Below are 6,000 nucleotides of genomic sequence, written 5' to 3'. Positions count from 1 at the left end.
TAATCACCCTGCTGTACATTAGACACCCAGAACTTATTTATCTTATAACTAGAAGTTTGTACTCTTTGACCAGCAACTCCCTGCACTAAATTCTTTATCATTTTAATCATAACAACCACTCCTGAGGTAGTATTATTATAAATATCCTTACTTTTCAAATGCGGAAACCAAATCTCAGAGAGGTTAAGTAACTTGCCCAAATGGCACACAGATGGTAAGGGGCAGAGTCAGGATTTGAAGCCTGGTCTTTCTGAACCCAAAGCCCATGCACTTAAATCCTATGCCATACTGTCCTTAGGGACCTAACACTTAGAAATGGATAGACATGGAAGGCGTTTCATGATAGGAATGTGTAAAAAGCTTCTGGAACATTGAGAAGCTCTGTTGAGTAACTAGCGCTTTTGTGTTGGAGGGTGCTGAGGAAACTGAGGAATCATACAGGGAAGTAGAGTTAAAAGCTACTGCTGGTCCAACCCAAACTTTGCCGTAAGTATGTGGTTGCCATAAGTGGTAAACAGTATCAGGAGATTTGGGGAATGAAAATGACCCGTGGCGCCAATTCCCATGTGTGAGGATTTAGCCAGTACCAAAGCAAACCTTGATAGAGCCACTGGAAGGAGTGTTGCTGGGTTTTCATTGGATGCTCAACATCTCCCCCTGCAGGGCTTGGAGATGCGAATTATCTATCATGTGCTGGCTCTAGTGATTAATTTAGTTCATAGCCAAATAGGGGCAGGCTCTGGCAGCCTTAGTAATTTTGTCAGGTAGCCATGGAGACACTTTGTTGCTTCAGAAATTCATAGCTTACAAAGAAGGAATAGATTCTGAAGGCATTGGAAATGCATCATAACTTCCTGTCTCTGGCTTGTATTTGTAAAAGTAGATGTGTAAAACCAACACAACTGGACCCACTATCCAATCCAATTAAGAGACTCATCTGCACAGAATACAGTACTACTAATCCCGCATATTATAACAAGCAAGTATTTAATCTTGATTCAAGTGGCCATTCAGGAATTGCTTCATGCTGAGAATTAAACACTGCAAGAAAAATGTACGCTGTCTAGTTTATAAAAATTTATACCCTGTGTCAGTGGTTCAGAGGTGACTACAGACCACAACAGTACAATATGTCATTTAAATGTAAAACAAAACAGAGTTCATCTACAAGGAGGATAAAGAGTAAATATATTTAGACAACAGAGTTGAACAGATTGCCACACGGGCAAGAAAATTGCTGTAAGATTTCCAGTTGCTAAAGCTACAGGAGAAACAGAGACTTATATATTTTTCATTTTCTGACAACAGGAAGCAAATAAATCCATCAGCAGAGATTTTTCCCCTCCTGAAACTAAATGAAATCACGAATGAATGGCATGGGGTCCTTGTATAAAACACAAAGATTTATGGAGTGAACAGAATCTTAACTTCAACAGTGTAGAGGATACTGAAACAAAGCCTCAGATGGTTCTTTTATTAAAAAAATAAATTCATTTATTTTATTTATTTATTTTTGGCTGCCTTGGGTCTTCATTGCTGCACACAGGCTTTATCTAGTTGTGCTGGGCGGGGGCTACTCTTTGTTGAGGTATGCGGGCTTCTCATTCCAGTGGCTTCTCTTGTTGCGGAGCACGGGCTCTAGGCACACAGGCTTCAGTATTGTGGCTTGCGGGCTCTAGAGCGCAGGCAGAGTAGTTGAGGTGCACCGGCTTAGTTGCTCTGCGGCATGTGGGATCTTCCCAGACCAGGGCTCGAACCTGTGTCCCCCACATTGGCAGGTGGTCTCTCAACCACTGCGCCACCTGGGAAGCCCCTCAGATGGCTCTTCAATAAGCCATCCATAAAGACAGAGGGCATAACTTTAAGAAGTAACAATAAAGTCATTTTTTGCAACAGGCTTTGTTGTTACAGAGCAAAAATTCTTTTTCCAGGGTCTAAGTTAATAGAAGGTTAGAAACGTGAAACTCTGTATCAGGGATTCTCAAGCTTCACTGCATCACCTTGGGAGCTTGATAAAAAGGTGGATCCTTAGGCCCTTTTCCTAGAGCTGCAGATTCAGTTGGTCTGGGCAGGACCCAGAAATCTGCATTTTTAACCGTCACTCCACCAAGCTTTCGCAGTGGAGGTTGTCTGTGGATGTGATTTTGAGAAACACAGATGGGATGACATAAGTGGATTTGGGGCAGGTACTGGATCAAGATCTGTTTACAATGAGTGGAAAATTCACTGGATGCATTTCATAGCCTCTGTGGAGTTGAAGCTCATTTGCAAGGAGAACGTTTCAAGTCTAATGTGGGCCATGCACTATGCAAGATGCACTGCATCTGCTGACCCATTTAGGAACCAAGGAGCCGCAGGCAGTATTTCTCTTCACAGCACATTAGATTAGATGTTTCCTTAAAGTATCTGCCATGAATTGCTCAGAGCACAGGGTCTACCTCATCATTCCAGTTACAGAATTATGTGAGCTTGGTGTTACGTCCAGAGTCCCAGGAATGTTAATTGTATCCTCAAATGGTTGCATTTTTTCTGTGGTTTGGTTATGAAAAACAGACGTTTATAGGCTGCATCCCCGTGGAAAGAATTCAAGCTTCGAAGTTCTCTCTCCATCTGAGAAATCTCAACATGCCAGTGGTCATCATGACCTGGAGGGACATATGGGTGACGGTGCTGAGCAGGGAAGTTGGGGACAAGATCAGAGAGTTCCTTCGACTTCTACCATGGCTGCCAACACAGGCTGGGTCCAGGTTTTGAAAGTAGAAACAAAACAAGCAAAACCCCACCTGGCTCTTTGGGTCAAAGGGTGGTTAATCTGGGGGGACTTGGTGTTGGTGCACATAATTACATGCAGGTCAGAGAGCATTCATGGGAGAGGGAAAGACCCTTGACTCCTTTGGAGAGTCTAATCCAAATCCCAACAACAATGGTGGTACAACACGACACATTTGAAGGTCCACATAAGAGATTTCCAAGTCATAAAACTTTAAAAAAATTTCTTTTCAGTATACCAGAGCACAGGACATTGATCTTGGGGCAAAGTTACAGAAAATAGGGAAAAGTCCAGTCCTCTGGATTCAGACCATATACCAAGTTGAAAAGTTAAAAAATCTTATCAGGCATTTGTTTTGTTTTATTCTTCTCAACAGAAAACAGTTAATTGGCCACTTCCACCCCCTCCTCTATTAGATGGCTGATTAAACAGCTGTTTTAGCTCAACACTCTGATTTTCATAATTTACCGCTTAACATCTGGCCCTGTTAATATTATCAAATCTAAGTGCTAAGAATATGTTTAAATCAACGAAAATATTTCTGTTACGGTCCATTTAGGGATTTTTCTCTGCTTGTCTTTTAGCCTCCTAAAAGCAGGCAGCCAACCTATTAGTTCATCTCTTTTGGCAAAATAAAACGATGAATGGTTTTAAAAGCTTGGAAAATGTAAAACTTCAGACAAATCACAACCATATCCAGGTTATAATGCTGTTTATGTAATTTCTATGGGATGTATAACTTCATCCTGTGGAAGGATTTCCTTCACTCTGAATCCCCCAAGGTCTCTGACTGATTTTCCTCTTCCTTCGGCACTGTTTGTGTTTAAAAAATAATGCCCAAGAGAAAGATAACCATCTTGCTGATGTTCTATGGACACACGTGCATTCTCACACAATTTCTATTCCTTCTTCCTCGTAAGTGATCAGATGAAGAACGGAGTTTAAGCACATCATCAAAATTGCACAGTAAGTGGTCAGGAGTCTTGCAAATGGCACTAAAAGAAGCTGAATTACCAGAGGAGGGAAGCGCAGCCGGAAGCTAGATATTGCATCATCTGGCCTTCCTCTGCTGAACAAAAAACATTATTTTGTAAAGCATTTACAGATGTTCTTATTTCAAGTGACATAATGCATTTGTTTCAATGGAGGTTATCAATCTGCAACTTTGAAATTTTCCTTAGTGTGAGAAACCCCGTAACAATTCATGGTATCCTGGTATATATTTGAGGAAAAAGAGTTGAATCTTAAAGCTAAACTAGCAATTTGTATAACCTCCAGAGGCTGACTTTTCTGAGACATTTCCATTTTCTATTACAACACAGAAGTTCTGTCTTTATGACAAAGGGAAGACCTAGAAAAAGGGTCTCTGTAGCCGTGACCCTAGTCGTGCTGTGTGATTTAAAATCTGTATTAAACACTATAGTGTGAGTATTGGCACTGATGTTCTTAGGAATTGTGAATTTTTGCAGGAAGGCAAGGATTAAGATGGATTTCTAAAATTAAAACCATTGTTGCCATTTATTAGGTTATTAGCTTATTAGTTTGACAGTTCCTTCAAAAATCCTACTTTATGCAGAGCAACAGAGACTGGTGACAAAAATCTAAATATTTTCATGTTGAATCTAAAGATTAGTGGTAAAGGGCTTCCCTGGTGGCGCAGTGGTTGAGAGTCCGCCTGCCGATGCAGGGGACACGGGTTCGTGCCCTGGTCCGGGAAGATCCCACATGCCGCGGAGTGGATGGGCCCGTGAACCATGGCCGCTGAGCCTGCGCGTCCGGAGCCTGTGCTCCGCAGCGGGAGAGGCCACAACAGTGAGAGGCCCGTGTACCGCAAAAAAGAAAAAAAAAAGAAAAGGATTAGTGGTAAATACATTGTTTGTTTGTTTTATGACCATGAATCAATTGCTTAAGAAGTGGTCCTTCGATTGAATAAAGGAAAAGAGATAGGTTCTCCAGGAGCCAGTTCAAATATTGAATGTGCCCCTATTACCCTTTGCTATCATGTAGGAAAGAAGCCTGTGGAAAGGAGAGGCATGCAAGTTGTTTAAGCAGGCCAAGGAACTGAAACAGTGAAACAGCAGAAGGTTATCTCGACTGGGGTCACCCATATCTTTCTGCTTCAGAATCTTGGAGGAATTTCTCTGTGTATCTCTTGGCCTTTACTCGACAGACCCAAGTAAACAGGAATACCAGGAAGAGTTTGTTCAGATAGTTTAGTTTCAGTTTCCCAGTTTCTCAGAATTGGTGACCAATGATATTTCCTCCACATGATCCATCCTTCCAACCCCCTCATTTCTCTATGGCTTCTTGTCTTATCCAGAGTAAGTGCTGGATAAAATATGTGTTGCATTGGAGTCAGGTTAAATCAATCAGTTAACAAGAATTTATTCATTACGTGCTCAGAAAATGGCCTGTGCTAGGTCCTGTGTTGGGATGGCGCGGAAGTACCAGCCAAGATCCTCTTCAACAGGAACTTAGAGATTTCCGTTCTAGATTATGAGGGTCCTTCTGTTCTAGCCAAGTCCATTCACTTGCTGGACTCAGATTTCTTCCTCTGGAAAATTGCTTGTGCTTTTGCCACCTGGAATGCCTTCCCCCACATCATTCTGGCAATTCGCATCCTCCAAGAATAGCTCAAAATTCAGTTCTTTCAAAAAGCCTTTACAGATGAGACTTATCCCACTTTGATTTTTCTGTGTCATCTCGGTAACTATGATAGTTCCCACTTTGCACATTCTTTATAAATTCTTTGAATGTGTGAACCATAATCTATTCATTTTGGGCTCCCAAATGCCAAAAAAAAGCCCATTAAGTCCATAAAAATGATAACTACATATCTTTATTTATTTTCAGTAAAAGGACTGATCTAAAAATCTAGCCTGCCATCATTGGAAATAGAAGTACGAATCTCTTTTAAGAATATCATGTACGCTTATCTCTTTATCACCTTTCCCACAGAAAAGTATCTTTTGCATGAGGCGATGATAACAAGAAGCCTCTAAGAATTTGGTAAGACTTTGAAACAAATTTGTTTAAAAATGTCTTTGAACATAATTTATATGAATTTATGTGAATATAATTACCAACAGCATCTTTTATCAATGCTGCCTAAAGGGAAATGTGACAATACCTGTATCTAGGGATTTATGCACCCAATGGCATAATTCCCCAAGCTCTTTAGGAGTTTTCTGCCCTCTGATTCGGAAGCACTGGTTTAACATATGTATTGT

Source organism: Aethalodelphis obliquidens, unplaced genomic scaffold, assembly GCF_003676395.1.
Source record: "Aethalodelphis obliquidens isolate GAN/ISIS:26980383/991018 unplaced genomic scaffold, ASM367639v1 scaffold2, whole genome shotgun sequence".
Lineage (NCBI taxonomy): Eukaryota > Metazoa > Chordata > Mammalia > Artiodactyla > Delphinidae > Aethalodelphis > Aethalodelphis obliquidens.
The sequence above is the reverse complement of the archived record's forward strand: the minus strand, read 5'-3'. Positions refer to the sequence as shown.